The following is a 21,199-nucleotide window of genomic DNA, read 5'->3' as shown; positions in this document are numbered from 1 at the left end:
TAGCTGCAAAAACCCAAAACCCTTTGTAAAGAAATTTGGAAGGAAGAGCTATTATCTATTGAAACTGGTATGCCTCTTTTCTATTGTTAGCCATTAATAAATCAATCAGTTTTATTTACAATTTTATGAGAGGGGTTTAACACTCCAAACAAAGATATATATTAAAACAAATAATCCCGTTATATGAGGAACAATATTACACATACCCCACAGAATAGAAGCCAGCCCACATAAATAGGTAGCGTACACAAAATGGGATTTCAGTGAAACAATTAAATGGCTCAGAACCACAATACCTCAAGGACTGCCTTTCTCTATGTTAACCAACCCTGTGATCAGCCTCTGCGGTCCTTCTTTGTGTGCTTCCTCTGTGAGAGGTCTGCAGGGTGGCAACACGAGAATGGGCCTTTTCTGGGGTGGTTCTCTGCTAATGGAATGCTCTCTCCAGGAAGGCTCACCTCGCGCCTTCACTACATACCTTTAAGAGGGGAAAAAATTCCTCTTCTGCCAGGCCTTTAACTGATTAAACAATCTATGGCCTTTTGAACTGTGGGGGCATTGTTTTTTATTGCTATTATGCTATATATTTTTGTGTTTTTATATTGTAAATCGCCAAGTGATCTTGAGATGAAGGGTTGTATGGAAATTTTAACAACAGCAACAACAATAATAACGTGACCGTGTTTCTGGGACAGCTGTGGGCGTGTTCATTTCTGCCTTGTTTTTCTCTTTTCTAGTTGTTCTCCACCTCCCTTTCTAGCATGAGTACACGTTGGGTTGGGCAGCTGATCCACCAGCCTGGTGGAGCCTATCTCCAGTCCAAGTGTAATAATGTAAGAATAGGATTGCTCGTTTAAAGCAAGCTGAATATATGACTAATAGGAGCACTAAGTACTGGAAAGTTGGCACACAAAGTACTAATGAGCACATTTGCTGATAGTTAATAAAAGCAATTATTGAAATGTTGATTGTTATTTATTATTAATAATAAGGTAATTACATTAAAGGTCCAGTAATTCATATAAATAGGTTACTAATGTGAGGAAATGACCCTGGGAGATATATTAAGTCATTAGTTGATTGGTTCTTATTGGTAATTATACTTTCCTTTGGGAAAGTAAAGATTCCCCATGAGGGAACCAGTAAAACCAGTGTACTTTGATAATTTTCTTATAAGAATGCTTTTTTGGGGGGGGTGGAGGGGCAGAGGACTGTTTGCATGTCTATAGGAAGGCAAGATGGAACTAAGTTAATATCATGCAATGAGAAAGTGTCCAACCTTTTCAGTAGAAATTTTTGATCTAAAAATTCCTGGACTCAAAACCTTTACCTCATTCTGTTCCTGTTTATGCCTCTCAGGTAGAAAGCAAGATACAAAACAAATATCACTATTAAAATAATTTTGCTCTTATTTGTCTTTATTTTGAAAGGCTACAGTGGAGTGCATGCGAATGCTGGGATGCCTTTGTAATTTGTCCTAATATATGCAACCATTTCCCCAATTCTACAAGTAACTCACCACTGTTATTAGCTTCTATATGTACTGTAATCCAGTGCAAGAGAGGATAGCAGAAGTAAAACAATGCAACAATGACAAAACTCCAGAAAGGTAAATACTCTAGACAGCTGCAGAAAAAGACAAAAGACAAGACCACATATAGTGCCACCTTAAAGACTTAAAAAACATTGTGGCATAATCTTTCATAAGATACATCCCATTTTATCAGATGTACAGTACCCTACCCTAAGTGTGTAGGTTTATATACCCTGAGACAGAAGTGAAAACAGAAAAATGTATGATGATTTTTTTTACAAAGAATCAAACAGTGAAAATGACAGCAATAGGCATGTCACAGAGCATAAATGAATGCAAAATCCAATCGAATGACTAGAAGATGAAGTCAGTATGGGTGGATCAACTCCTGAATAACTTGCCTCTAGGGTGATGAATAGGAAGCAAGACTAATAGTGTAAACAAACACCAAAAGAGGGATAATTTATCTCTGAAGCAAGCTAACCATCCCAAGGATTTAAAATGAGATTCCACAGAACCAAATATGTTAATGAATTCCAGGCCTGAGCTTTTCCGCTCAAGCCCCCCTCTTCATTGGATAACAGTGACTCTTAGGTCTGCTACAGGAAGTCATGGAAGAGTGAAATGTTCTCCTGCTGCTTTCTGAATGTTACCATTTTAAATAACTAATTTGTAATGTCTGATGTAGGTGGTGACAAGTGGTGCTCCACTAGTTTTTCCTCCTGGGCCTGCCCTGTAGTGGATTTTGTCTGACTTTTTGTTTCTGCAGTAACATGGCAACTGGTGCTCTCTCACATTCACACTCTTCTACCACTCTCGCAGTCATGGAGTATCCTGGGAACTGTGGTTTGCTAAGGGTGATGGAAATCAAAGATCTGTGAGGTTAGCAGCCTTAACAAACTACAATTCCTAGGATTCTTTGGGGAAAGTCATACCTGTTAAAGTGTCTGAAGAGTGCTTTACATGTGTGGTGTGTATAATGTATAAAAGACACTCATGAAGAAAATCACCATGCATACACGTTGCTCAGAAGCATCTCTGACTGACTGACCATACCTGTTTAGCTGTCACCTGTACCCCTCACCATGATCAACTCCTGCCCGGAAACCTATGTCTCCACTGTAGAAGGACGTGTGGATCCAGAATTGGCCTCCACAGTCACTTACAGACTCACTGTTAAAACCATGTTCATGGAAGACAATCTTACTCGGCTACAAGTGATCGCCAAAGAAAGAGTAAGAAGAAGACCTGTTTACCTGTCACAGGTATTGCATTACATTTGGAATGATCACTTTTACAGAAGCATGTCTACAGCTAGTGTCTTTGTTTACTACTGGTAAATTCCTCTAGAAGCTTACACAATAACCAAAAAAAAAATAATACTCGGTTACCACTGGTAGAATTCTGCCACATTATTCATTGGTGAAGGAAAGAAAATTGAATTTAATCATAGAACCATTTATGTAGCTTCTGTAAGGAATCTAGGCACTCACTGTCATCAGAAAGGGCTTTGGCATGCCTGCGTTTGTTTCTCAACACAACAACCCATCTCCAACTTAGAACGTATGAATTTTGTAGATAGAATATTGTCTAACCAAGTGTTTCTACCCAATATCTGTGAGGAAAATATCAACATAACTTGTCAAGATTTTGTATGGTACAAGAAAAACACCAATGTTATTTCACAACCCATTATTTCCACAAGAATATAAATCGAGGAGATAAACTATGTCAATTTCCTCAGAGCACACTTATTATAGGATATTGTTTGAACCCACACTAATGACTCCTCGAGGTTAGTTATTACAGTGATTAGAAGCTAGGAGGATATTTTCTGTGGTGCTACAGAACAGAAAGTCAGCATTAAGAAAACCTTAACAACTCAGTGAAAGTAATGGTCTGAGTGCGTAGTCAGTGCTGTTTTAAACAAGGGAAATAAACCGAGCAGAAGCTGAAGCAGTGAACTAACTAGATCTTTGGCTCTCCAAATCAATAAGCGGTTTTGTTTCTGAAAAGTAAATGCTGTATAGATGGCCTTCACTCACTTTTCACCCCCTTTTTATAAGTAAGCTATATGGTGACAAAGGCATTTGTTGCAAAACTTGCCAATTCAATAGAAATCCTGTATTTCAAATGATGAAAATACCCACATTGGGGGAGAGATGTATAAAACCTCTTCAATTATTTCTGCAGATATTTCTGCCTAGCTAAAAAGCAGCACTGTACATTTGGAGCCCTTTTTCACAGAAGCAGGTATTTCATTTTTATGGGTAGAAAATTCTGAAGTATTACTTTGCAGGTTGTCTTATATCATTTGCCATTTACATTTGAAGAGATTCAACATATGGTACAACATATGGTTCCCTGTTAAGAAAGCACAGACCTGGCTTAATCACAGAGCAGCCCTGACTCAGAAGGTAACCCACAAGCCTGCCTGGAGCCACAACTCCAAGCCTCTCTATATACCCCTTGGAACTGTCCCCAAGCCACACTGTCCCCCCTGCTTCATACCCAAGTGTTTTTGCTGGGTTGGAACATGATAATGACCACTTATCCTGCTCCGGGTGGGCAGCGGATGTGGGCCCTTGCAGACTGCCTTCAATTCCCAGGGCAGCCAGGAGTTACATCCCTGCAGCTGGCCACAGAGCTTCCAGCAGCAGCCTGGGGATTGGCACCTACATAGATTAGCACCTGGGAAGGGGGTGCATAATCCTTGGCATGACCCTGTTCAAAATTTCAGCCCTCCAGCAGGAGGCTGGAATCGAATTACATCTGGAGCCTGAAGGTGTGGCCATTTTTTAATCCCAGATTGTTGTTTTGTCAAGTCTGTTCCTTTACACCTGGAAAATTGTCCATGGGGAAATGTGGTCCTTGTGTTGACAATGGCTTCCCATCTCTGGTATATAGCAGCCTATGGACAAATCCTTCCCTTTCCTCCCTGCCCCCCAAGGAAACTTATTCAGGGTATGGAAATGTCTTAAATGTGCACAGATCACTACTCCAAAATATTAGCATAGCTATGGTGCATGCCTGTGTCTGCAACTGCAGAATTCTCTAGTGTACCTCTTTCCCCAATTTTTCCTTAACACTTACTCACAAATGTGATTTGCTATTTAAAATTATTCCTACTATATGTGATGCTCATTTTTGGTATCATCAGCAACCAATTGCCTATCTCTTCTTATACTTTCTTATACTTATACTTATACTTCTTATACTTATACTTTCTGCATTAGAAAGTAACTGCATTGAATTCCATGCTGCCTGGTAAGTAACTGGCCCAGATATCACAAAACACAAGTGGAAGCACTTGTGAATGTGGTATGGCAGCAATATAAAACACTGTAGTATTAAGAAAGTCATGGAAAAAAGTTACTGCCTAGACACACATCTGAGTGGAGATGCAGAATTGGGAAGACGTATCTCTAAAACACATCAGAGATCTGCTCATCATTTGAAGGGCACACCTCTTATCTAGGTCAACTTTCAAGAGAGCTTCTTGATCAGATCAAATCCAGCTATCACATTCTTTCTCATCATGGTCAACCAGATGCATGTTGAAAAGTCCACAAGCAAGGCATGAGGGCAACATTCTTGTCCCATTGTTGCTACCCAGCAACCAGTATTCAAAACACAAGTAAGGTCCATAAGAAAATGTTGCTGTGCTGCATCCTGCCATTTATACCCTCTTGCATTTCCCCTCCTTCCTGGTTTTCTATCTCAGCCATAGAAACAGTCACCCAGCATTCCAAACCCACTGAGCATGCTCTGTCTCCATGATGCTCACCCCTTCCCCACTGTCCTTCAGGGTGTTTTAAAACGAACGAACAAACAAACAAACATTTTACTTCTGAAAATCATGTGTTTCTTCCAAGCCTGTTTGATCTCCAGCCATTTTGGCTACTTAAAAACTACCTCAGATCCCTTAAGCACCGTTGCTCACACCTGCCAGGTAAAGCATGTCTGCTAGGATGTGGGGTAAAGCAAGTGATTAGTGTGGTAGTGGCAGCAATCAGCTGTGGTATATAAGGGCTCTGATGGCAGAAAGAGCAGTAAGGCTGACAGCAGTAGGACCTGCTGCGGGGGACAGACTGGACCAGTGACGGCACCAGTGGTTACACTATGCTGAGAGTCTGTAAGTCTCATGCATCCACTGCCTTGTCTGTCATGTCCTTCGTTTCAGGATAACTGCAGTGGCGGACTTTGAGGTTTAAAATTTTAGCAGTGCCCTGTGCAATGCCAAAATTTGGCACCTTACCACCTCTCAACTTCCGTTGTTTGCAATTGTTGCTGTGCCCCCTGTAGCACCCTCTCGTCTCAGTTCGGCACCCAGTGCAGGCAGACCGATCAAGCTCCCCTAAATTGGAATCTGATAAAGCGGGTTCTCCTTCATGGAGAGCATGTGTTGCGGTGGAGGCCAGCAAGTCACCCCTCTGTTGCTGGGCGGGATTGTATAGGTGGCCACTGCTGTGATTGGGCTCCAGGTGTCGTTGGGGAGATTTCTATGTTGCAATTGTTGATGGAGAGCCCAGCAACTATATATTGCTTGGCTTGCAGCGTGATATACCTCTTTGCTGCGTGCATCGGGTCACCCACCCTCTCCCCATTATTAGGCTTCTGCTTATGACCTTGCTATGCCTGTCATGGGGTCGTCTGCTTTTGGGGCAGGGGCCTGGTAGGAATTTTTTCCATTTGGCTGATTGGCTGGTGCCATTTGGTTTTCACCTACTGCGTAGCAATTAGTCACAACTTGTAAGGTTGGCGGTTAGGCATTGGTTATTAATTGGTTGGTGGAGGGGCAGGGTTGGCTGTGGCTGCCCCTTCAATGCTGCTGCTGCGCGGGGAATTCTGTTAAAGGAATCCAGGGGCTCGCCATGCTTGTCCGTATCTCCCGGTCGGGGGCCAGGGCCCACTCAAGAGCCCCTGGGAGCATTAAGGGAGAGGCGAGGGTCAGACCCCCAGCTTCCATTATTTTCCCAAAGTGTTTTCCCTTTACTGACTTCCACAGGCGGGTGGGTGTCAGTTCTGTCCCCAGTGGGACAGATAGTCTGAACCAATGCCTAAGCAACCACTCACATATTTTGTATTTCAATAAAGTTGTGGCCAAAATTATGCCATAAACCTTAAACTTAAATTTCTGTGTGAAGTGTGTTTCATTTGAGGGGTGGTTTGGGGATCTCGACACGCAACTGATTGGTTACTACATAAAAACCATACACTGCTGTGGTCATATGTGGCATCCTTGCTTGCTAAAACAAGGGGACTTAACTGCATTATGGAAAAACATGTTAGCAGAAAATGCAAAGGTTCCAAATTATTGTAAACAAGAATGCAAGCTATGTGAGCTGCAGTTATCTGTCAGCTGACATTTCACTTGGAAACATTCAAGGAAGGCTGGAATCTTATTAATGTTGCTATCAACTCAGAAAAAAGTTCTTTTTGCTATAGCAAGAGTTAGGGTTGATCATTCTAAAAAATGTATTTTGTGAGATGCCACTTTTGGCCTTGTAATTTATAAGTCAAAGGGCCAAGAAAACAGTAAGAAAACCAAACAACTGAAAAGTAATTTATGACACAGGCATTTTGAGTCTACAACTCTTTGATGAGGTAAATTCAACAGGGGAAACAATTTGAGGGATCCAAAGTTATCAAGGTTAACAGTTTCATAATATGTTATTTTCAAAGTGTGCCTACCAGACCAAGGAGACAAGTCCCATTGAATAGACATGGTTTCTTTATAACTGTCAAAGCTAAGTGTACAGCTGATAACTGGAAATACACTTGGTTTTACATTTTTTGTTACAGACTTCTACACAGATAACTTACCTTATAGCAAGTGAGTCTGTAGCTGTTTGGTGCTTTGTAACTCAGAAATGTTTGCTGTTTTCTGGAATTGAAAAAGTTAAAAAGAGAACATGATGATCATGGAAGATTTAGTGGAATTGCCTTGTCAAAATGATGAAGCAGAAAGGGCTTTTACAGAGTATGTTCACAACAAAAAAAACTTTAACATAATGTATAAAAGTGCAGAGTGGCTTTTGTCATGGCTAAGGAAAAAAAGCAGTATCATTAATTCAGACAGTAAGTGTAAGACTGTTGAAAATCTCCTTGGGATAGATCACAGAATTATATTCTTGGCTAGATAAATGGAACCTGGCAAGTCCCAGTTCTTGTTGCAATGCTTTATAAAATGCCATTGGGTTTCTGCAGTCTGTCATCCCCAGTACATGATAAGAAAAGGGTTGGGCTGTTTTCTTCAGGATCTATCTACAATCTTACTGAAGGCTACAAATGTCTAAAATGGGGGTGGGGGAGGCTCCTGTGGAGAACTAGCCCCATGCCAGGTAGGGGTTAAGTGTTCTGACAGTTAGAACCCTTAGGGGCGGGCTTAGCCTCGGTATAAAACACCCCTCCCAGTGGGCAGTAAGGGAGTTAGAGTTGAAGTATGGGCAGGAGGAGTTGAAGTTAAGTGCGGGGAGTTAGAGTTGGAGTTGAAGTGTGAGTCAAGAGATAGAGCTGGGAGTTTAGAGTCTTAGGTGGATGTTAGCAGAGAGGATAAAGAGATTGTGAAACGCGTTGTTATTGATATTTAGTTTACTATTAGAGGTATTAGGCCGGTAATATTTAGAGGTATTAGGCCGGTATAGGACAACTGTTTTTAGCTTATTGAACAACCTTTTATTTATCAGCAACCACAAGCTTTGTACGCAATAAACATCTTTTTAGTTCACAATATCCTCGTCTGTGGTGAATGGAGTAAGCAGGATCCAGCTAGTAGTCTGAAGGGCGGCAGCTGGGGACTGTTTGTCGTTGGTGCAGCACTCATAGACCGTAAAACGTCCGGGGGTGGGCTGTACAGGGCGAAGGGCCCGCGACATTAAAGTGGTGGCAGCGTCGGGACGAAAGATTGTCATAAAGTGGTGGTCACATTGAGATCAAAGATCTAAAGTGTTGGCAAGAAGTGCCAAGGTACAAGAAGGATTTAAGAGTGACGCATTGTGTGAAGTGTGAGGCTTAAAGAGGATTTAAGCAAACTTCAGTGAGACTCTACAATCTAGTCAGGAAGGGGATCGCATACACCTGGAAAGGGAGAAGGGGAATTCAGAGAGGAATTACCTGGCCCTAGGGTGTGGTGTGATAGCGCCTAAGACTGTGAGATTGTGAGAGAGTTACAAAGATACTTTGCGTTTGAAACTATTTCAGGCAGAAAGGTTTATAGTGAGAGGTCGGAAAAGTACGCTGGACAAAGTGCACTGAGGTAACTTTAGGCGTGACTTTGGACCTAAACTGTGGAAACTAAGCCTGGAGAAATAGTTTAACTGAAACATCCTTGATTTAAGTACAGAAATAATACCACCAAATAAATAGAAAATGCCACCTAGGAAGACGAAAACAGCTCTTAGGGACTCACAAGTAGAAAGCTCTGAAGAAGAAAATGGGGTTTCCCAGATTGAGGAAACCAGTACTGAAACAGTTAACAAAAATCCTGCTGAGGGGACTAGTTTTAAAGCCTCAGAGGAATTTGAAAAATGGAAACTTGAGAAAGAATATAATTTAAAATTCGAGCTAGCGAAATTACAAGCTGAAGCAAAAGAGAGAGAATTAAAGTTACAAGCTGAGGTAAAAGAGAGAGAATTAAATATTGAGAGAGAGAGAGAAAGAGAGGCAATGGCCCTGAAAGAGAAAGAAATGACCTTAAAGTTACAAGCTGAAGCAAAAGAGAGAGAACTGAAAGAGAAAGAAATGACCTTAAATATTGAAAGAGAGGCAATAGCACTGAAAGAGAAAGAAATGACCTTAAATATTGAGAGAGAAAGAGAACGGGAGGAAAGAGAATATTTATTAGAAATGAAAAGACTTGAATTATCAGCTGTAGATAATAGAAACAACAACAATAGTTCCACACAAAATCCTAGCAGGGTGGATTTAAAAAGATTCCCTGACTTCAAAGATAAAGACGATCCTGAAGCGTTTATCATTTCTTTTGAGAGGGCTTGCGAAGATTTTGAAGTAAAAGATGAGGAGAAAATGCAAATACTGAGAGCGCGTATTAGTGGAACATTAACAGAGATTTATTCTCAAATGCCATCTGATCAATCTAAAGATTTTGAAGCATTTAAACAGTTGGTTTATGTCAGATTCGGAATTACTGCAGAACAACTGAGACAAAAGTTTAGAACAATAAAAAAAGTGCGTGAGGAAACATTTGCTCAACTAGGAGCTAAAACTACAAATTATTTAAACAAGTGGCTAGAACAGGAGGGTGCTGATTCTGTGGCGAAAATAAAAGAGGTGATCGCATTGGAACAATTTTATGACACGATTAATAGTCATTTGAAGTATTTAATTAAAGAAAGACGCCCTAAAACCATCCTGGAAGCTGCTAACCTGGCAGATGAAATAAATGAAATCCGAGAACACGCTTATGATGCCCCAAAATATAAGGACAAACAGTGGGAAACAAATAAGTTTAAGAGAACGCAACAGCCCACAAAGTTTACCACAGAAACTGCCAAGAAAATTTTTCCCGCCAATGCAAATGTTCCCCATAACACGCCTATGACAACGGGGGGGACTGAGGGAAAAGTAAATAAATATAGTGAGGGTAAAAGGCCTGAATTAATCTGTTGGCAATGTGGGAAAAAAGGCCATAGACAACTGGACTGTAGAACTGAACTCAGAACTAGGAGTGCAAATACTATTCCTCAGAAGCAGACATATTGTGTCCAAACTGTGGAGACAGAGCCAACTGCCAACATGGTTGCCACGGCAACCGAGGCCCAGTCAGAGGCTGATGAGTTACCAGAGGCCCAAGTTGTGAGGTGCTATATAATTCAACAAGATGACATGCTATTACACAAAACAGGAGAAGAAATTTGGGTGAATGGTAAACAATATAAAGGCTTAAAAGACACAGGGTCTCAGATTAGTATTGTACATCCTGATTTGTTAAAGCCAGAAGACTTTATTAAAGGCAAAACAATCAGTTTAAAAGGAATATCAAAACAGCCAGAAATCTTGCCAGTCGCATTAGTTAATCTGACATATAAACAATGGTCTGGAAAATGGCAAGTAGCAGTTTCACCAGAAATCCCAGCTCCAATGTTAATCGGGTGGGATCTGCTTGACCATGTACAGAGTGCATTTGTAATAACTAGGGCACAAAAACTGCGACAGTTACCTCAGGAGGAAAGGCCTGATACAATTACTGAACTGACACAAGATACAAGTATAATGCCAGTTACAAATAGTCAAGCAGCTAGTTTTGCAGCCAAGCAGAAACTAGATACAGATTTACAGAAATATTTTCAAGCCACAGCCGTGAATACAGTATTAACCCCTGAAAGCCCGGAGCGGTTTATAATCAACAATGGGTTGCTATACAGAGAGATTCTTTTAAAGCCTAATAGAGGGGGTAATGAAATCCACAGGCAACTGATAGTACCTACTGAATTTAGAACCAAGATAATACAACATGCCCATGGCAGTATCTTTGGAGGTCACTTGGGAATCACCAGAACCAAACAAAGGGTGTCCCAAAATTTCTTTTGGCCTGGGATGGGCAAGCAAATAAAGTTATTTTGTCGAACGTGCCATACTTGCCAATTACAAGGACATGGGCAAGATAAGACGAAAGCACAATTATGCCCCTTGCCTATAATTTCCCAACCCTTCCAACGTTTAGCAATAGATATTATTGGACGACTGCCAAAAGCCAGTCGCAGGGGACATCATTATTTATTGACTATTGTGGATTTTGCAACGAGATATCCGGAAGCGATACCGTTGCGAAACATAGAGACTGAAACAGTGGCTTCAGCTCTAATAAGCTATATGTGTCGGCTAGGGTTTGCAGAACAGATCGTGACAGACCTTGGAGCCTCATTTACCTCTAAACTTATGCAGCGTTTGTGGGAGAGGTGTGGGATCAAACATATCACCAATACCCTTGACCACCCACAGACCAATGGCCTTGTAGCGCGAATTAATGTAGTTGACTACCTAATTAAATTGCAGAACACTCTCAAACGATCACTAGAACTGGCAGGAGAACAGTGCAAGGTTGCTCAACACAAACAGAAAGTTTGGTATGACACAAAAGCACATGAGAGATCTTTTGAGCCAGGACAAGATATTTTATTAATCAGATCAGTAAACAGTGACAAGTTACAACTGACATGGGAAGGTCCTTTTAAGATCATTTCAAAACTGAATGATGTAAACGATATGATTCAATACGGTGAAGGGAGGCGGGTCATGCATGTGAATATGATAAACCCAATCAAGTCCCTAAACCATGAACCCAATCTAGACTACAGTAGTCACGTTGTTGAAAAAGCCTGTGATATGGGTAAAGGAGTGTCTACCTGCAATGTGATCAGTGACCTATCTGTGAGATCAGTTAGAACAACTAGTCATATTTATGATAAACCATTCATCAGTTGGAAAGATAGAAAGAAAGACGTACTGGAAGTTATAGCTGGCATGGGGGCCTATCGACTTTCTATGAAAGTGAAATTGTTTCCTACACTAGAGATTGTGTGGTGGGAAGATGGGTACCCTGCTGCTCATGCAACACAAATAAATGCCCAAAATGAATGTAGTTACACAGCATTAACAGGGCTACCGCGTCAAAGGCATACAAAAGTAATCTTAAAATTGCTCGAAGTGGGAACTAATAAATCATTACAGACCAAAGATGAACTGACAACAAGGGGGATTGCTATGAGCAATAAGCAATCAGAGCTTGTTAGCCTACTTTCATTAAGTGATCACGCTTGTCTAGAAAGCTTCAGCAAGCTGATTAAAAAAGAAGATATCCACAAACTTCTGAAAATAGTTCCCAGTGCATTTAAAAGCCAGACAACCAGTTTATATGCAGCTTATGATGACCTGGAGATGTGTGTACAAGTCTGCGAGCTTAAACATTTAACAGAGATCCTGAAGGAGGGAGAGGTTGAACTAAGAGAGCTTTTGACCCTGAGAAACAAGGACTCTACCCAGCTTGAGATCCACAATCGTTACAGACGCCTCGAGTGCAGAGATCGGAATGGGACTGTGTCATCTGGCCGGGGAAGACAGCTTACATCCCATCACGTTTGGCAGAGAAAAGACTGGTGCCCCGAGAAAGATACTTCTTGCGACGGTTAAGGACGATAAGGAGCGTGAAAAGATCCTAAACATCATCGCAGACGCCTTAACACGAAGACCCAAAGACAAAGGTTAAAATGGACAGTTACGACTTTTCTTGCAATAAAGGCCTAATGCTGCATGAACTATTGTATATAATGTTCACAACTATATGTACTTTTACTGAAGATGTAACTGTTTATGCTATAGTTAGGTAATATAGGTAAGAGTTATAAAATGTTTGTGTATGTAATGTCTATAGTGATGTTTAAAATGTTGTTTGTATCAGAGGGATACTTTGGTTAGTAACTCCTCTGATACAAACCTAAAAAGGAGGGAGGTATGTGGAGAACTAGCCCCATGCCAGGTAGGGGTTAAGTGTTCTGACAGTTAGAACCCTTAGGGGCGGGCTTAGCCTCGGTATAAAACACCCCTCCCAGTGGGCAGTAAGGGAGTTAGAGTTGAAGTATGGGCAGGAGGAGTTGAAGTTAAGTGCGGGGAGTTAGAGTTGGAGTTGAAGTGTGAGTCAAGAGATAGAGCTGGGAGTTTAGAGTCTTAGGTGGATGTTAGCAGAGAGGATAAAGAGATTGTGAAACGCGTTGTTATTGATATTTAGTTTACTATTAGAGGTATTAGGCCGGTAATATTTAGAGGTATTAGGCCGGTATAGGACAACTGTTTTTAGCTTATTGAACAACCTTTTATTTATCAGCAACCACAAGCTTTGTACGCAATAAACATCTTTTTAGTTCACAATATCCTCGTCTGTGGTGAATGGAGTAAGCAGGATCCAGCTAGTAGTCTGAAGGGCGGCAGCTGGGGACTGTTTGTCGTTGGTGCAGCACTCATAGACCGTAAAACGTCCGGGGGTGGGCTGTACAGGGCGAAGGGCCCGCGACAGCTCCAATAAAGCTACCTCTTAAACACATTCTACATACATTTGTTACTTTCTCCAGATTTAATTATGAGAAGCTACCTTATTATGAAACCTGCAACAAAGGCTTGGCTCAAGAAACTGATGCTCTGTTTCCTTCACACTCCTGGTACACAGTCTGCCCAATCATTCAGACCATAATCCCCTTTTTTGTTTCCACATCTAGACTCTCCATACAAGGTCATTAAAACACCTGTACCTCTTAATATTTTTTCAGGCTCCCTGCTCAGAGACTGTGCTCCATTATGCTTTTTAAAATAGTAAATAAGTAAGTAAAGCGAAGTGGAAAATATTTATGCTCGGTCAATCTACTTGAGGTGGGGAGAAGCAGTGAGAAACAGAAGGGAGTGAGTGACCGTGATGTATCTCAAGTCAAGTAAGAGAATAAAAATGACTCAGAGAGCTACAGATATGTTATTTCACCTTCAGTGTTAGGTAAGGCCATGAGAACAAATACAAAGGAAAAATGTATTACAAGTCATTATTATCAATACAAGCCAAGCCTCATTAATTGATTTACAAATGGGAAGGGTTTCAGCCTGACATTTGAAATTGTATCCTGCAATCCTTCCCATCAATCATATCTGGGTAAGGCTTCACATTAAGCCTTTTCTCTTTGTGATTACTCATGAGTAATAATCACCCCAAGTTGGGATGCTTTCTTATTAACAGACCTGTCTGCAGGGAGAGCAAAAGGCTCTTATTTAAAATGCAGTCACTCCTTGCCAGACAATCTTTACTTTGTGAAGAGCTGCAGCAGCAGCCTCGCAACTAGGAAAAGCTCCATTTCAAACAGGAGGTTGGAGATGTCCCAGCCAGCTGGTCTGCTCATACGTTTCCAGTGAACTGCTTCTCATGGCAGGATGGGTGCTCACTCATGAACTATTATGTCGTTTCTAGTTGTGGATTGCAGAGCAAAGCAAAGCAGTAGCCTAGTTTGCACATATCATTCTGAAGCGCTTTGTTAAAGAGTGAAAGAACAGATTCCTGTAGTGCTACCTCTTGCAAGCTCAACATTTGGTAATACTTTTATTAGAACAAACCCAAATGTCTCAGAATTTTGGGCAAGCTTTGGAACTCTTTATGAGACTGAATGCCAAGCAAAAAGAGATGGGGAGAAAAAGAGAAAAAGCCCACTTGATGTTGAAGTCAAAAGGTATATATTTAGCATAATCTTAAGAGGGAGGACATAGCAAACATAGCTGGATTCTGTGCTAGCTGATTTCCATATTTTTGTTAAAAGTTACATTAAATTATGGCAAATATCTGGCTGTTATATTTCAACAGCGTAAGAACTGATTTGCTGGATCAGACCAGTATACCCAGTCCAGCATCCCTTTTCCAACAGTGGCCAAGCAGATGCTTCTGGGGACAATGGAAGCATGATGAAAATTGCCTCTCTGGATTTTTTTTTTAAGAAGCATTTTTACAGAAGCTCTCCAACCCCGCCTCATTTTATTCTTAAACACTATACTCACACTAATCTCTTTGAGCACCAATAGCATATTTCCCATTCAGACATAAAAGATAATCAGTAGCTTCCATGCATGTTCCTGAGCTTGAATTTTACACTTTCCTTTCCTGTTGGCCGCTTCATTACACAGCAGTCCGGATACCAAAACACTATACTTTTTTAAAAATGCAGACCCTGCTTTTTCATTCAAGCCAACACCTGAGTCTTTGTAAACCAAAACATAATGTCTAAATTCAAGGTGTGATGTTGTTTTAGAACTGTATAACCCCAAAGTACTCATGACTACTGCATGTAAAACTGCTGAACATAAAAACAGCAGTTTTTATGTTCAGCAGTTTTTATGTTCAGCAAAAAGCCCAAGCTAAATGCCACAATATTCCATAAGTCCTGCCCTGGTGTGTCCCCCCCCCCATAAGATGCAGTTACAGAATCCCATGAAATTTTGACTTGACATCATGCCCACAGTAAGATGGAATCACATATTGCGTGCCCCAGGCACATAAGGTGTGCAGCCTGCCTGCTGGCTGAATTTGGGATGGGTTGGCCCTGGCATGAAGGCCGCCCTTTGACATGGCTCAAGTGTGTCATTCCTGCCAGCGCCGCCTCTTGGAAGGTATGCTATGGCTCATTGGCCCCCATGTGGGCCCCTGGACAGCAATTCTCCTTCCTGGACCTTTTTAACAGGTTAACCTGATGTTAAAGAATACCACCCAATGCTTTATCTCCCAAAGTTGTGAAGTCTGCTAAGAGGCAGGTGAAATCCTGCAAAGAGGCCAATTAGACTGCAGGAAGCACCCCCCCGCCCCAAAATACGATGGCCAAGAATTCCATAGCAATGTCCTCACACTGTTGAGCTCTATCACCTTTGGGCTGAAAGATAACAAGGTGTGTGTGCAGGTGGTGATCCAACGTTGATCTGCTCCACACAGGCAAGAGGCAGAGTGCCCCCTGACCAACTCCCTGGCGCTCTCCCGATTGGCTGGATTATCAATTTTGATTATCAACATGCGGTTGGAAGAGGGGGCACTCGCTTCGCCTTCCGGCCACACATGGTGACCCTCCTCCTCTGTTTCCAGGTTCTCGGCCTGCTGCATGCTGCACCAGGTCAGCAAATGGCACCACCCACAAAGGACACGGTCAGCCTTCATTTTTGCTGTATGTCCTATTCTCCAAGACCAAAGTAGCAAGAGTCTATACCAAAGTATATATGCAGAGAAACACTACTGGCTACAACTGCTATACAGTATAAGCTGCAGCCACACAACTTCATGAAACCTAGTTTACACATAGATTTGGAAGAACTAGAATTCAGAGCAGCAGAAAGAGGCACGTTATAGAAAAATATAACATATGGTGATTTTCCACAAATTGTAACCCTTAAGAAACTTTCCAATATGTTAAACTGAACACAGAATTAACTGTACATGCAACATCATTTGAAAGAAAGCAAACACCATTCTTCTAGAAAGCTAAAATGAAATGACATATAAGAACATATTTTAAACATAAGGAACCTTTACCTAGATAGTTTATAAATACACTGCCATAATGCACCATAAGAGAACAGATTCCCGAAATCATGAGGACAGTACATTACCAGATTAATATTAATCTCTAGAGTGCTAGATTAATTTCCTGTCCATGTTAATGTCCTTTTGATTGCAACAGAAAATAATCATGGGGGGGTGTCTTTCAATTGCAAAAGTAGCTAATACTTAAAACATTAACAACTTTTAGAGCTTTTAGCCCACTATGTATAATTAAACGTAAAAAGCTAGGTCAATGCAATGTTTTCTCTCCCCCTCCAATTGTGCAGAAGTCATAGAAATTTGGGGTCGAAGTTTACACAATAGATTCCACACTGGCTTCGTTCACACTGATGAAAAGAATCTCTACTGAATTCAGTGTGTTTACTGCAAACAAAAGAACCAATCAAGTGTGTGGGTTGTGGATGGAAGAGAAATTTATCGTGCTTATGTAAACAGAAATACAGAACAGTGCATATATTTTATTCACATATTAAAAATGTTTAAAACATAACAATCTGCTCAAATACTTCCTGAGACAAAGGAAGCTAGCTACCTTACAGTCAATAAGCCATTGGCCCATCTAGCTTAATATTGTCTACACTGAATGACAGTGGCTCTGTCAGTTTTATATGGGAGTCTTTCCCAGCCCGACCTTAAGATGCTTGTAACTAAAGCTGGGTCTTCCTTTCAGTCACCTTTAAAGTGCAGTCCTATACTTATGTACCTAACAGTAAGCCATATTGAACTCAATGGGATTCACTTCTGAGCAGGAATGAAGGGAATGCCACTCTTCTGACAGTGGTGTTCCTGCTGCTTACTGGAGTGTGAACCATGGTGGCACCAAAACTGGGCCAGTGCTGGCTTGCCACACAGACTCGACCTCAATGTCAGCCTGCCCCTCCCTGGTCTTGTAAGCGACAGTGACACTGCAGTTGGGAGGGTGGTAGCATAGCATTGCTTCACCATGCCAGTCACTCCTGCTTCTGAGTAGGCATGTACAGAATTGCAATGTAAATCATCAAGAAAATCCTGGCACGTGCACCTGACAGGGACTCAAGGCAGCTTACAGATAAATGCATGCATTCATTAGGTCACTCATTCAGGACTTCCATGTATGGATCGGAACACATGGGGCTCTACAACAGAAGCAATTGGCTGAGATTTGTCAAATGGAACCTATTTCTCAGTGATATGCAACATGTTGAAATACTTAATATTGAAGATTGCATTTTCAACATTTCACAATTATCATTGGATTTTAACACACAGCCACCATTTCAGACAAAATGGTGTATTCTTTTAATAGTTACATCATCTTGCCACTTGTGAGGTATTTCTTAAGTGTTATCATCAGAAAAAAACAAAAAAGTCATACTGAAAGCAATCAGGTTCTGCAAAAGCAAAAGCAAGAAATGAAGGCTGAGGAAATTTGAAAATTTAAATAGAAAAACGTCCTTGATATTTCTTTTAAAGCCAGGGAAAAATAATAATGTACTTTTATTGGAATATGTAGGTCATCAAATATAACTGCACGTACAACTTATTGTAATGTCTAGTCCTCATAAATGGATTAATGGATTTCTTTTTTCAGACTTTCCAAAACAATACTCACTTTGAGCTTAAAACACAAATGAGAATTTTCAGCCAAAAAGGTCATTGTTTCAGAAGTTACAAACCACTGTAGACAGAGGACTCAGAATGAAAGTGCTGCTTCATCTATAACTATTATAAAGATAGCTAATGAATTTAAAGTACTTTCTGGAAAGAATAAATAAAATTTGCAATACTGATGTGCCCTATATAGACTACAGGAAAGTGACCAAGTGAGAAAATGCCAAATAAAAATTGTCTTGTTCTAGAGCCATCCATTCATAAGAAATATTCAGAAATTGTTGCATTGCATCTATACATTTCAGTAAAGCCTTAAGATGTAAATATATATATATATACTTTTTATGCTAAATAGTATCAGTTCTAATTTATGCCAATTCTCAGCCTTACTTAGCTTCCGACTAGTATTTGCTCTGCTGCAGACCCGCACACAGGGTTGTGTATTTGTGTTTTATTAGAGGGCTGGAGAAATATTATCATCTCAGCTGTGAGTCCTGGAATACCTGCTCCCTGCCTTGCAGGCCTTTTCCCACCTGGCCTGGGAGGGTGAGGCTCGGACTGACTCCAGCTACAGTTCTTTCGAGGATACAGAAACATAGAGGAAGCTTTTTTAAAAAATGGCTCTAGAAATTTAATTCTCATCCCTGCTTATAAATGACAGTAAAATAAATGATACATAACTTGTTTTAGCATAGCAATCTTCCGGTACTCTGGATGGCACTCACTAAAACCTCACATTTCTTACTTGTGCTGTTACATTCCTCATTTCTATGTAACATTTGAACAATCTGTCAAGGATGTGAAGATTCTGGCAGCATTTGTTCCTTTGCTACCAGTTTATGCCTGTTACAGCATAGTGTGTAATTGGTGGTTCGGACTCTAATTGGCTTGGTAACATGGGACAACATCTACTTTTGTGTGCTAGTTTATCAAGCCAAGCCATATTGACTGCTGGCCGGCCAAAGTACTAAGTGTAGCTGATTTGTTTGTACAGTAAACGTGATACCATACAAGACTGATGCTCTAGAGAAACTTACTTTGTAATGCACAGTGAGTGTGGTGTTCTGGACTTTTATGCAATGTTAATTTCCAGCCTTGAGGTTACCAGAGCACAGATTACTGTAGCTAAGTTATCTTGTAGTTAAACTGATGGAAGGCACTTCACACCACTGAAGCCACCTGTACCTCAACAGCAAAGGATCCAAGAAAACCCCCCAAACTATGAACCCTTTCCTTCAGAGGGGCTGTGATCACACCACGCAGCTGGTCAGAAGAACCACCCACCAACAGCATCTCAGTCCTGTCTGGAATAAGCTTCTGTTTATCAGCCCTCATCCAGTCCATTATCACAACCAAGCACGGATCCACTCCCTCACCTGCAGAAAATGAAAAGGACAACTAGAGCTGTGTGTTGTCAGTATACTGTGACAACACATTCCAAAACACTATGACCCCACTCAGTTACTTCTGCAGATGTTAAACAGCATGGGGGACAGAACCAACCCATGCAGAACCACATTCTGGACAAACCACAAAGCTGAACAATGCTCTTCAACAACCACCTTCTGGAGCCAGTCTTCCTAGTAGGAGAAGAACCATCATAATGCAAACTCTTGTTTTTTTAAATTGAAAGGTCTGCCTGTTGCACCTTTTGAACTGTGGTGGGTATCATCACTTAACATTGCAGTCACTGAGGGTTGAACTTGTGTGAGAGACCTTATCATACATTAATACTCATGGAATAAGTCTCTGAGCCAGCAGCTGGATGCTTAGGTTTACAGCTCTGTTATTCAAGAAAGTTGTGCCCCAACCTGCCCCCCCCCGCACAACCTGCTACTTCAGGGATTCCTAAAAAGTCTTATGAATGACAGCAATGAAGTCTACCTTTTGTTTTCCATTAAAAAAAACCACTGTGAGAAGACAGGACAAGGTCTTGATGTATTTTGAAGGCACATTCTAGCAAAATCAGGTAAAGAATATCCACTGTGTCAGTTGGTGATAGTAGAGCAAATAATTCTAAAAAATTCTGTTTTAGAGCACACGTTCACAGAAACCAGTGACATTCAGCATTCTGTTACTTTAGTAACAAGAACAATACTTCTATGTGGATGTGTTAGTCTCATTCTGCTACTAGCCAGGCAACGCTGCCCTTCATTTTCATTTTCCGAAGTCAATGCCCTCTTCCTTTTCTCCTAGTGAGATAGAATTGTTTGTACCATATCAGAGCCTACACATTTTAGTAAATAATGTTAGTGCTGTGAAAGTCTCAACATCAACATATGTCTTCACAGACTGATTCTAGATATAATTTCTCGCTTAAACAGACTTAAATGATAGTTTCTGCTTTGATCTTTTCTCTCCCTGCTCTGTTAGGGGCACCATATCTGCAGGGCTTGGAGTTTATAAAAAGGCAGCCATGTTTCATATGCCTTTGATGCTATCTTTAAACATAGCTTTGATTTTAAAGTTGCATTCAACACTTTCTCCATTAACCTTGATTCCATTTTGGAATTAGAATCACTGTGGCTCTCCCAAAAGGCCAATTTGGAAATCTGCAGTCAATTGCAGACTGGATTTTCTTTTTGCGTCCCTTTATAAGGGAACACAGAAGGGTTAAAATACTTGTTACTGAAAGTATATTGCTTTTAAATAAAAAAAAATACTGTGTGTGTGTGTGTGTGTGTGTGTGTGTGTGTGTGTATGTTTACTCAGTATTAAGGCCTATTGTGTTTAATGGGGCTTGCTTCTCCTTAATGAGTGTGGACAGTATTCATGCAGCCTCATCTATTTCACAAGTTTCCAAACTACTGCATGTTGCAAAGTATTCAAAATGGTGTTCTAAAGAGTAAACTTGGTTAATGTGGAACTCTGGTGAGTCCTGTGATATCTCATCACAGCTCCCCATGAATAGGCCAGAAAGCATCCACCACTGTGTATCACAAAAAAGAATGATATTCTTGGATAAATTGTCTTGCTTGGAAACTTGT

At 40.8% G+C, this 21,199-nt stretch overlaps 1 long non-coding RNA gene across 3 annotated transcripts in view; it reads right to left on the bottom strand.

The window, feature by feature from the left end:
* Window positions 1-21,199, bottom strand: part of LOC117045467 — a 416,601-nt gene that overhangs the window by 96,608 nt on the left and 298,794 nt on the right. For all 3 annotated transcript variants that reach the window (XR_004426431.1, XR_004426432.1, XR_004426430.1), the window contains exon 6: window positions 7,361-7,421. This is a non-coding gene — a long non-coding RNA (uncharacterized LOC117045467). The remainder of the gene's footprint in view (window positions 1-7,360; window positions 7,422-21,199) is intronic.

Source organism: Lacerta agilis, chromosome 4 (assembly GCF_009819535.1).
Source record: "Lacerta agilis isolate rLacAgi1 chromosome 4, rLacAgi1.pri, whole genome shotgun sequence".
Lineage (NCBI taxonomy): Eukaryota > Metazoa > Chordata > Lepidosauria > Squamata > Lacertidae > Lacerta > Lacerta agilis.
This window is presented reverse-complemented; position numbering and strand designations above follow the sequence as displayed.